Genomic DNA, 13,326 nt, shown 5'->3' with positions numbered 1-13,326 from the left:
TTGTACAAAGCAAATTGTCCCCCACAGCGCAATGACTAGATTAGTGAACACTACCAGGTAAGTATTATTACCTGCACGTTCATCATCATTTAAAAAATATGTGGGTATTAAATATATTTAAATATATATGAAGATATTTACAAATATATTAAATATATAATACATATATTTATGTGTATATATTCAGAAGATTAATCAAAAGAAATGCTCGTATATTTATATCAGCCAGCAGCCTAGCAGAACAAATCAAGTATATCAGTGTGGATTTCAAACATGGGCAAAAGAACAAGCTTTGTTTGCAGCATAAAAGAAACTATGCCTGGTTGGCACACTGCCATACCACAAAGTGATCTCCTGATAACTTGTGGCTCAAAATGCTGCTATCATCAGATTCCTTCCTTTGGTAGTACTATACACACTTTGATGTTGAGATAACATGGACACTTCATATGCAAGATATAATGGAAGCAGAAATTGCTCCCTTGATTTAACCAGTAGTTATTTATGAATGTTGAGCAGGACAAAATTGCAGTTATTTGTGGATACTCATTAATAACACCTCATACTAGTTCTGCAAAGGCAAATGCACTTTGACATTCAGTATTTTTCCTTCACAATTATTTGAATTCCACTGAACAGAAGTAGAAAATAGGTAATTGTGCCCACCGTTCAAACAGCAATACAGTTTATTTTAGAATTGTGGTGAGAGCCAGTGGGTCCTTTGTCTGCTTCCGTGTTGTGACAAATAAAAATTGCTGCTTTTTCCACCATGAAAAACGCCATAATGGCCTTAATTTTCTAAGGAGATTGTGCAAAAAGTAGTTCTATAGTTAAAAATCCCTTAAGTGTTCCAGACCCTACCAGTGATAGGGTTTACTTGCTCTAAGTGGAAAATAAAATCTATAAAACACAAGAAGCAGGGACAGATGACATTGGATAATTATAACCACAGTAACAGTTTAGAAGGAAAGATACAGCACAAAATTAAAACCTTCCATTTTATATTATTGGTTTTAATTTAGCTTACACAGGAAGCATTTGGGACTATTCATCAAATAACTGTTCAGGAAAACTATTTGAAGGACAATAGACAAGATTTGACATAAAGGTAAATTATCTCAAGCAGTGCCTCCGCCCCACACTCTTCTGTTCCTTCACCCCACCCCAATTTCTGAATTCAACCCTATCTGGCCAGTGTCCTCACAACAGATCTCTTCAATGACTCCTTCCAAACACATCATTTCTCCAAGTCTTTGCCACTTTCTTTGTGAAAACATACCTGACCTAAATTCTGTTCCCACAGAACATATCAGCAATATTCAATCTTGAACATCTTTTACTTTTGCATCCTATTGAAGAGTCCGTGTTACACTACGATTAAGATGAAAATGTCCCTTATTCTGATAAAGAGATTTCTGAATGTCAACTATCTATCTATCTATCTATCTATCTATCTATCTATCTATCTATCTATCTCTATCATCTATCTATCTATTTATCTAGGCATCCTTTTAAGACCTTAATAGCCATACTGAAAGCCCATTAAACTATAGTCTTGAGAGAAGTCTCTTACCCATCTTTGAATAGTGCTTAGTATTAGCACATAACAATTACTCAATAAATGTTGGTTAAACTTAACTGCATTACCTCCAATTTAGTCCAAAATTGTGTATCATTGATGGAGAACCCTTGCTCTCAAAAATGGCTAATAAATCCAAGAGAGTAAAATTTAAAATTTTCTGGCTGGCTTGGAAGAGTGACTAACCAACAAAATACCAATGAATAAACCTGTGCCCTATTCCCTGAAAAGCACACTACATAGTTACGCTCCATGAGGGAAATCCAACATTATATCATAGCTTTCAATGCTTCAACATCTGTTTATATGACTTTGATTTTGAGGGCTTACATTAGAAAATTTGTTTTCTTTGTCTAGTAGTTTGACATATACATCATACAAGAGCATGCAAGGAGCAGGTTTTGATATCAATCACTCTGGGAGATGCCTCCTTACCTGCAAGGTCACCCCTCTGTTGCCAAAAGTTAATTATGTATATGCTACAAAACTTGTATTCTAAGTCAGACACCACATACACACACACACACACACACACACACACACACACACACAGAGTCTATATTAGTTCTCAGGGCTCTCCAGAGAAACAGAATATATATATATAATATATGAACATATATTATATATATATATGTTTTATATATATTATATATTAAGATATATAACATTCCTGTTATGTATAATATATATAAAACATATATAATTATAAATTGATATGATTTCATCTAAAAATATCTTCATAGAAGCACCTAGAACAATATTTGATCAAATACCTGGGTACTATAATCTAGCCAAGTTGATAAATAAAATTAACCATCACAAATTCCAAGTATTTGTGTTCACCTATACTGTATTAAAAGATGAAGAATGTTAATATTATTCATATAACAAAATACTTAATCATTGATTGATAAGGAGACTAGCAGAGGAACAATGCATGTGTTTGCTTCCAGATCTTCATTTTGATGGAAATACCTTTAAGCACAAACACAGGAAGCTTGTAGAATTAAGTTGCTATCATAAAGGCTGTCATACTTTATGATACATACAAGAAGAATCTGCTCTTCTCATAACATTTGTTTCTTAACTAGCTACAATAAAACTTCTTTATTAGAGAGTCCATAAAGCATTTTCACCTCCTACATTCAATTCTTAAAGTAGCCATTAAGTGCCTACAATGTACCCATTTGTAATGCTATTAATAGCAATTATGATGCCAACTCTGGCAAACATGAAGAGGGTGAAATACAATGAAAATGTGATCCTAAAGAACTTACATACTGTAATCTTCTTGGTGATAGAATTCTCTATGTACACAGCCAAAAAATATGAAGCTTTGTCTATCTAGTTTGTAAAACATGTTTTCTCTAAGATACAAAACCTAGATAATAAAAAAAAACCTAGATAATAAAGATGGGTAAGATAGTTCTCATTGCTACTAGCCATTTTCCTAGAATATACCTCTGATCATGTCAAGTAACTGCTCAAAAAATCTTTGATAGAGCCCCACAGTCAGTGAACTGTATCAAATCCAGCCTATGGCCTGTTTTTATATAGCCTGAAAGCTAAAAATGGTTTTTTACATTTTTAAGTGTTTTTTTTTTTTTAGGCAAAGATGTAGGCAACAGAGAACTCTGGTTTATAAGATGAAGTACAAAACCCATAGCATGACATTTAAGGGCCTCCATACTCTGAAAGCAAATTGATAGACTAACCACACTTCAAATAGTCCCTGTCTCTGCATGTCCTTCTTTTCCTCTCCTATCATCTAAATTCAGCTGTCCATCAAAAAATAACTCAAGTTTATCTTCTCTATGAAGCTTTATCCACCTATTCAATTCCATAGTAATCTCTCCTTCCTTGGAACTTCAACAGACATCAGTACTGCTTTATTCACTGATGATCACACTTCTTTTTATATACATATTTTATCTAATCTTGTCTTCCCAACAAAGTGTAAGATCCTTACATGGTTCCCTTCTAACAATGTCATGCAGATGTTTAGTAATAGTATTGCACGTTTTAGGGACTTTCTAGGTACTGCGAGTCTGATTTCTTATTGGTCAATAACTAATCACCATCATTCATGAGCAATTACTATTGCCAAGTATTGCCAAACCTGAACATACATTTTTTTCATCATTAATCCTCACAAAATTTTAGATGATGAGCATAATTATCTAATTTTTAAATTTTTATTTAAATTCAATTAGCCAACATATAGTACATCATTGGTTTCTGATGTAATGTTCAATAATTACCAGCTGTGTATAACACCCCTTTCTTATCACATCCCCTGCACTCCTTTATGACCATCACCCAACTCTAATTTTGTATATAAAAACTGATAATATTAATCTCTTTATGTTAGGTTTCTACCTTATTCTAGACAAGAATAGTGGAAGGTATGCCCCAAGGCAGAGTCCAAGTCCTTCAAGGGGAATGATAGACATGAGCTGGAGGTGTGGGGGATAAATAGGCTACACATTAAAAGCCTGGGGGGCACAACATCCTGATCTTGTGGCTTCTAAGACCTTGGGACTGACAGATCAAGAACCACAAGTGCAGAACATGTGCTCCTCTTTCATCTCTGCCCCAGGGTAACTGCTAGATTCATTATAATTCATTTCCATTGCAGTTAACAGCCCTGCCCTGGAGAAAGGCTGCCAGGAGGGTTCAGGTACAAACCTTGTAGAGTCAAAAACTCCTCTTCCCAGCATGTGGGAGGAGTTTCCCCAAATGATTGGAATCAGCCTCCATTAGAGATCACTCCACCACATATCACAGCTTCTTCCAGCCCAGAGAGACCCAATAATATCCAATTCCAGAACTACTTGGGGGCTGGTTCCACTCATTGCAGAACCTACCACCTCTCCCACCTTGACAGTGTAGTTTCATTTTAATAAATTGCTTTGTACTTGCTATTTTCCTTCTGTCTGTCTATAATCAAATGTGGGTCCCCCATGTAAATCTTTTAGTGGGGAATCCAAGGTAACTGAGACTTCTATTCGCAGAATGCACTCTCATGTGTAACATGGACAGGTAAGATTTAGACAGGTTACACATTTTTACACCTTCATTCAATCAGTAGGTATTTATTGAGCTAGTAATATGTGCCAGGCAATGAAGGAGACACAATTCCTTCCTTAAACTATTGACAGATTTTAGATGCAAATTTAGCAGTTTTTAATCACTGCACTATACTATTTGGTGGTTCTTGTTGTTGTTGTCAGTATTTGGTTTTCTGATTTGTTTTGCCTAAAGAGATTTTGCTATGATGAAAATAGCTGCTCTAGTGCTAAAAGATTAGAAGAAAATAAGAAAGTATGTAGTGTATAAGAAAGTACCAGAACCAGAATGGAGAGTGAAAGATGGATTGAGAAAGGAAGAAAAAGAGAGATCATTCCCCTGGTTTTTATAGTAAGAATGTTCATACACATGGAAGAAATGGAAAAGGGAAAATTCATGAGGATATAGTTCATAGTTAACATTTTCCTCTTTCAGTCAATTAAAGAGAAAGTAAATCATGAATTCCAGGTTATGTAAAGACAATGAATTTAATAGAAGTCCTTCATGACATTGGATTTAAAGGACTTCTTAGATCTGACACCAAAGGTACAGGAAACAAAAATAAGAATAGATACATTGGATGACAAAAACTTAAAACTTCTGTGTATCAAAGGATATAATCAATAGAGTGAAAAGGCAACCTATGGAATGAGAGAAAATATTTATGAGTCATGTATCTGATAAAATGTTAATATCCAGAGTATATAAAGAACTCCTACAAATCAACAGCAGAAAATAAATTATTCAATTAAAAATGGGCTACTTCTGAAATTAATAATATACTCTATGTTAATTAAATCATTATAAATTTAAAAATGGGCAAGGGCAAGATATGCAAATGCCCACCAAGCAGTTGCTCAACATTAGTGATCATTGAAGGAATGCAAATCAAAATCACAATGAGATACCATTCATTGATAGCTACTATCAAAACAAACAACAACAAAACAAAACACCAATGTTAGCAAGGATATGGAGACACTGGAGTCCTCATGCACATTTGATGGGAATGTAAAATGGTATAGCCAGTATTAAACAGAATGGTGTTTCCTCAACAAATTAAAAATAGAATTACCATGTGATCCAGCAATTCCACTCTAGGTATGTGCCCAGAAGAGTTGAAAGCAGGGTCTCAAAGAGATATTTACACAGTGGTCATACAAGTATTAGTCATAACTGCCAAAAGATGAAAGCAATCAAAGTGTCTATCAACAGATGAATGGATAAACATAATGTGGTATATACATACAATGGAATACTATTCAGCCTTAAAAAGGAAGTTCGGACATATGTTGCAACATTGATGAATCTGGAAAACATTCTGCTAAGGAAAATAATTTAGTAACACACACACACACACACACACAACATAAATACTGTATGATGCCACTGTGTCAGATACCCAGAGTAGTCAAATTCATAGAGACAGAAAGTGGAACGGTGGTTATAGGAAGCTGGAAAGAGTTTATTGGGTATAGAGTCTTCCTTTTGCAAGATGACAAGAGTTCTAGAGATTGATTTCACAACAATATGAGCATACTTAGCACTGCTGAGTGGTACACTTAAAAATAATTAATATGGAAAAAACAATGGTTAGTATGGTAGTGTTATGTGTATTTTAGCAGAATTAAAATAATTTTTAATAAAATAAATAAATTTATTAGAGGTCTTCTACTCGTGCACTGAGGGAGTGTTCACCACATTAACAAGACTTAAAGTGGTTATGTGGGACTACAAAATCACAATTACAATCTAAACCCAAGATTCCTAAAATGGGCCATAAGCCGAAACACCTGAAAGATGTTCTTGTGTTTCACACCTGTGGAAATTCTGAAATGTCAATGCTTTCTCTAGTAGGGTTATTAAAAACTGCATATTTACAAGTCTCTTTTACTTTCTCAGGCAAACAATGACTTCACTCCTCCATGAGGGTGTAAACGTTAACTATCTTGTGATTTATTAATTCATGTCATTTGTTTTTATCCCACCTCTTCAGGTATAGTAGAAGAGATAGTAGAAACCTAAATTTTTGTTGTTATTCAAGAAATTGACTTGATGCACTGAGTGTAATTAGCAGTGACTGGCCTTTGTCATTGTCCTGTCATGTGACTTGAAAATTGTGACAGGAGGTATTACTGAGCTTCATTCGGTGTTTCAAATAATTTCCCATCATACACTGATCAAATCTCCATGTCACAAAATAGTCAAATCGTCAAATCTTTGAATGTCTGTTCTGTGAAAACGACAAGGGCTTACTAAAATTTAGTAAGAACTTCCATTTTAAAGAAACTTGTAGAAAAGTTGAAGAGACAGTGATATAGGGCAGCCTGGGTGGCTCAGCGGTTTAGCGCCGCCTTCAGCCCAGGGCGTGACTCTGGAGACCCTGGTTCAAGTCCTGCGACCGGTTCCCTGCATGGAGCCAGCTTCTCCCTCTGCCTGTGTCACTGCCTCTCTCTCTCTCTCTTTCTCTGCGTCTCTCATGAATGAATAAATAAAATCTTAAAAAAAAAGAGAGAGAGAGAGAGAGAGACAGTGATATACATGAGAAGTTGAATAGCATCATAGGACTAAAAATGTAAAGAAAATTAGGGAAAAGAGGTCTTCAAAGGAAATGCATGTTGAATTGCAAATACAGACATTACTAGTGAAAGGCCTCCGAGAGATTCATATAGATTTAGAAGGAAAGATGTTGGATGGAGGAGCAGTTCTCACCTCTGGAGACGATGAACAAGGCCTGGAAATATTTTGAGGGGTCACACCAGGAGGGGGAAAGCTACTGGTGTCTAATGGATAAATGCCAGGGATGCTGCTAAACATTTTGCAATAGCACCCCCACCAAAGAAATAAATAATTATTATCTAGCCCAAAATGTCAATAGTGTCAAATATTGAGAAACCCTGGACTAAAGCTAAGCCATTTCATAAAAAGAATTTCACTAAAATGTTGAAGGAGGGAGGAGAAGAGATATGATGGAGGCAAGTACAGAATCACAGATACAAAGGGCTTGGGTGCTGAAGCATTAAGGGGTGCTAAGTGGATCAGTTTAACTTGAGTGCCAGGCTTTAAATAGGACTTGCCAGTCTTTAAATACAGACTAAAAAGAGCACGAGCTTTGGAACTATTTCTAGATGTAAGACTTTGAAAAATTATTTGTCTCCTGTGAGCCTGACTTTCCTTATCTACGAAATGAAAATAGTATTTACCCCGTAATATTTGTGGTTAAATCAAACCATGTAACTGTAAGTGCCTTCCAGACTGGCAGGACAATAGGAAACACTCAACAGAAGACAGGAAAAGAAGCCATTCCTTCAATTCTGAAGATCCTGAAATGACCGGGGTTCAATTTTCAATTACTGGTTAAAATTGATGATTTTCTATTATCACTGCAATCAACCAAAGGCTTATTAATTAAGTTTTTATTATCTGCTTCCATCCTTTCCTTCATTTATTCAACAATTACTTCTTTGGTTATCCTTCCTTTGAGGCAACGTACTCTTCCCTGAAGAGAGCTTTCATTCTCTTAGAGAAAAACAGATTCATTAATAAAAAAGTAGGAAGAAGTCTTACAAATCCTCTGAATGAATAATATACAGGTGATTCCAAACATAACTTGTTTCCTGAACAACTATCATAAGGAATCCTAAATCTAGGGTGTATCATCTCCTGTGGTGACAATTGAAGTTCATCCTGACCTCTAATATTATATCAAACAGTTCTCTCTCAACATGATCAAATTCTCCTTGTTCAGATTGAAAACATTTTCCTTTGCCAAATCATTATCTTTGTTTTTAAACCTTTCCCACATACACACTGCCTTTGTTGAAATTATTGCCTGGTTCAATGGTATATGGATTGCCTCTGCTTGATTAGGCAAACAAAAGATACATTGCAAATTGCCTGGGCTGCGACTGTTGTCCATGTCAAGTGCTGAGGTTGTGGTAAATAAGTATTGGTCATCACTTCTATTATAGGGCGTGATCTTGAGTATGGAAAGGTAGGATGGCAGAGGGAACTCAAGATGTCATGAACTCAGGTTCATGGTTGTCCAAAACACCTCTGTGAGGGCACAGAGTAGAAAATATTCAGTGTTTGCCAAAATCAGTCAAAAAGGATGCCATTTGGAATACTTGAGATGTGAAGTGAAAGATAAGTAGGTGCTTAACCACGTAGAAAAATTAGAGAAGAGTATGCCAGGTAAAAACAATACCCTAAAGATAAAAAGGTTTGCAGGACGAAGAGAGGATCAGATGGCTGTGGAACCCAACAAGTAGTTCTCCTTAGCTAAATCATGGGGTATGAAAAGGGAGCAGCAGGAGATGCGACCCAACTACAAAAGGCCACTTAGACCATCCTGATGAGTTTGTCTTTTACAGAAAGTTATGCAGAGTTATTTAAAACATTTTTAAAAGAAGATAATAATGCCATCATGTTTGTGTTTTTAGAACGATTCTCTGGCTGCACTTTGCAAGGTGATTAGAAAAGGAAAAGCCAACGAATAAATATTGTAAATTCCAATATAGAAAATTCTTGACTTCCATAATTTATCTTGGGGCCACTGTAGAGAAACAAATTAGATTATAAGAATGGGATCCCTCCCAATACCCAAAAACCAAATAATCCAATTTAAACATGGGCAGAAGACATGAACAGATATTTTTTCAAAGAAGAAATAGAGATAGCCAATAGACACATGAAAAGATGCTCATCACTCAGGGAAATGCAATCAAAACTATAATGAGATATCACCTCATACCTGTCAGAATGGGTAAAATCAACAACACAAGAAAAATAGGTGTTGGCGAAGATGTGGAGGAAAAGGAACCCTTGTGCACTGTTGGTGGGAATGCAAACTGGTGCCGCCACTGTGGAAAACAGTATAGAGGGTCCTCAAAAAGTTAAAAATAGAACTACCCTATGACCCAGCAATCACACCACTGGGTATTTACCCAAAGAATATAAAAACACGAATTCAAAGAGATACATGCACCTCTGTGTTTATAGAAGCATTATTTATTTATACTTGCCAAGGTATGGAAGCAGCCTAAGTGCCCATTAATTGATGAATGGATAAAAAAGAAGTGATATATATATATATTATATTATTATATATATATTATTATATATACATATATTGTATGTATATATATATACAATGGAATATTGCTCAGCCATAAAAAAAGAATAAAATCTTGCCATTTGCAACAGCATGGTTAAAGCTAGAGAGTATAATGCTAAGGCCAATAAATCAGTCAGAGAAAGGCAAATATCCTATGATTTCACTCATGCGTAGAATTTAAGAAACAAAACAAATGAGCAAAGGGGAAAAAAGAGAGAGAGACAAACCAAGAAACAGACTTAACTATGGAGAACATACTGGTGGTTACCAGAGTGGAGGTAGGTGAGGGGATAGGATTAAATAGGTGATGGGAATAAAGAACTATGTTTGTCCTGATGAGCACCTAGTATTGTATGTAACTGATGAATCACTATATTGTACACCTGAAACTGATATTATTATAATATTATATTATACTTTCTGTTAACTAATTGGAATTAAAATCACTTAAAATTAAATTCATTCAAATTAATTTGCATTAATTATTAGAAAAAGAATGGGTTCTCCTGTACATACGTTAATTTATATGTCACATTAGGCAACAGCTCTTGTTTACTGACAAATATACTAGATATATCCGGTTGGTGAGTCCAAAGCATCAGTAAGTTAACATTCTCCAAACTCAGTTCATGTCCTTCCCCTAACTTGTGATTCCTCCATTATATCTAACCTTTTTTTTGTTTGTTTAAGATTTTATTTATTTGAGAGAGAGAGAGAGAGAGAGTAAGCATGAGTTGGGGAGAGACAGAGGGAGAGGCAGACTCCCCACTGAGCAGGGAGCTCAATGTATGGCTCTATCTCAGGACCCTGGGATCATGACCTGACCAAAGACAAATGCTTAAAAGACTGAGCCACCCGGGCGTTCCAATTAGCTCCAATCTTATATAAAGGTTTTCCTTTTTACCAGTGATCTAAGCCAGACATTTGGGTATCCTTTTAGATTCTTCTGTCTCCCAATTACCATAACAAAACATGAAACCTGGCATGCATTTCCAGCCATCTAAGTGTCTCTTCTATACACTCCTTTCTTCTCTATCTCAAATGCTTCACACATAATCATCTCTTCTATAGAACATTGTAGTGGATTCCTGATCAGTCTAATCAGTGATCAATCTGCTTCTTATTTTACCTTATATCTCTGCATCCAATCTGCTTCTTCATGTTCTTTCCTAACATGCCCATTTCAAATGCATCCACCGTATCAATATTTCAAAAAAAAATCTGTATCATAGTATTTACATTCTTGGAAAATCCTCCCCATAACCTACAAAAATAAATTTGCACAATTTTCAATATAAACAAATCCTTCCCTGACTGAGTTCTGCTTAAATTTCTAACAATATCTCTTACTTTTAACCTGATCCTTATATCCAGAAAGAGTTCCCCCTTCCCCCACCCTGAACTTCCCTGCCAGGTTCACTTCCATTATAAAGTCCTTACTTTGCACAGAGCATCTCATGTCACAACTTTTTTGTGACTAGTGAATTGCTGTCACCATTCCCTTCTCTGTTCAAGTGTTACTTTCCTGTAGTACCTACTGTATGCCAGGGACTATGCTCAATGCCGGAACACAAAGATGAATAAAACAGTGTATTGCACATAGCAAACATCCAATAAATATGTACTCAACTAAAGTATCAGAAACTAAAATAAATAGGTGCAGAAGACGATTACCAAGTTCAGTAGGACACACAGAAGAGGAATATGGCCGGTTCTTCCTATGAGGAATCAGGAAATCCAGAATGGTAGTCTAAGAGAGATGACCTTAGAGTTCATGTTCACCAGGTAAGGAGGAATGGATGAATAACTCCACCCAGAAAAGCAGCCTGAGCAAAGACCACAAAAAAGCATGGCACACAAAAGGAAGTTGCAATGTTTCCACTTTATCGGTACACAGCAACTCATAGGCAGAGGTGACAAAGGACGAGGTTGAATGGAAAGAGGTAGAGATGGGTAGCAAATGATAAGGCTGGAAAAGATGGTCAGGGACAGAATCATGAAAGGATTTGTATGCAAGTTTCCCATTGCTAAGACAGTAGGAAATCTGAATGCAAATGTATTTATCAGAAGGATAGGATATGGGGGTGCCTGGGTGGCTCAGTCAGTTAAGTATCTGATTCTTGATTTCAGCTTAGGTCATGATCTCAGGATTGTGAGATCGAGCGTCCAGCTCTGTGCCGGGCACAGAGTCTGCTTAAGATTTTCTCTCTCCCTACCCCTCCCACCTTCCCCCCACCCTGCAGAAGGATAGGATATGAAAGAGAAGCCAGGAGATCATAAGTACTCAGTACAGATTATATCTGGGGCAAGAGGAAAAACAGATACGTGAGTCATCAAAGAGGCACATACAAAGGCACTTGGTGTAGACTGTATGGAGTTTGAGCTGGAGAAGAGGGAGGACTCCATATTGATTCCTGTCTTTCTGGCTGTGGTGGTTTGATGAGTGTTACCATGACAATCCAACCCTTTTTTCAGAAATGAAAAGTTTTATAATTTACTAATGTAATTGTTTTCTTTTTTAAATTAACTGCTGCTAATAAAGATGCGCTAATTTAGCATGCTATTTTCTAGACGACCAAACTCAAACCTAATCATTGTACAACAAAATGGTCTTAGTTAATATTCACCAGTTATTATTTTACAAACTTTATTTTCCAATTTTTCTTCTTGCTGCAAGCAAATACCAAAGGCATTTAATTTTTTGTAGTCACCCGTGAGTCCCCAAGGATTGGATTACTGCATTCTACTTTTTTGTTTTCAAATTAAGTGGATTCTACTTTCACTTTAAAGAAAAAATATGAATTTTTTATGATTTTAATTTTTTATTGAAGAATAATTGACATACAATATCCTATTAGTTTCAGGAGCACATCTTAGTGATTTGATATTTTTATATGTGAAGAAATGATCCCCATGATAAGTCTAGTTACCATCTGTCACTATACAAGGTTATTATAATACTATTGACTGTATTCCCAATGCTGTACATTACATCCCCATGACTTATTTATTTTATAACTAAATTGCAACTTGCATTTACTAAGCAACTCGCCAACAAGAAAATCAGTGATTTTGATGGTCACAATAAAAAGCCACACACTATTCCTTCTTATGGTGTTGGTTTAATTGCAGCTCAAGTTGTACTTTTTCCTTCCTCAGCTAACAATGCCAAAAACATATGTGGTGAGTTAACAGCCAAAGTAATTGAGATGTGGGATTCTTGGCTGCCGATAGGGCAACACCAAACCTCGAGAGCTAACAAGAGGTGTCGATGATTCATTAACAAAACATAAAATTGTGAGATGGGTAGCTAGGCATCCAGTAAGAGCCAATTACTATGACTAGTTCCCAGAGTTTGCCTTTGGCTGGAAAGAACTGCCAGTTAGCAGTATCACCATTGGCTGCCATTCTACATGAAAGCCAAGGCTTGCAAAGCAGCATGTATAGGCTGTTTTACATAGAGGTGGAAGAGGCCAATGGACTGTAAAGTTCCTCTACTTGTCCTCACAGTATTAGCCTAGAGGGAAATTAGGTGTAACCTCCAGTTCAGAGAGTTATACAG

Source organism: Canis aureus, chromosome 17 (genome assembly GCF_053574225.1).
Source record: "Canis aureus isolate CA01 chromosome 17, VMU_Caureus_v.1.0, whole genome shotgun sequence".
Lineage (NCBI taxonomy): Eukaryota > Metazoa > Chordata > Mammalia > Carnivora > Canidae > Canis > Canis aureus.
Note: the sequence above shows the minus strand (reverse complement) of the source record.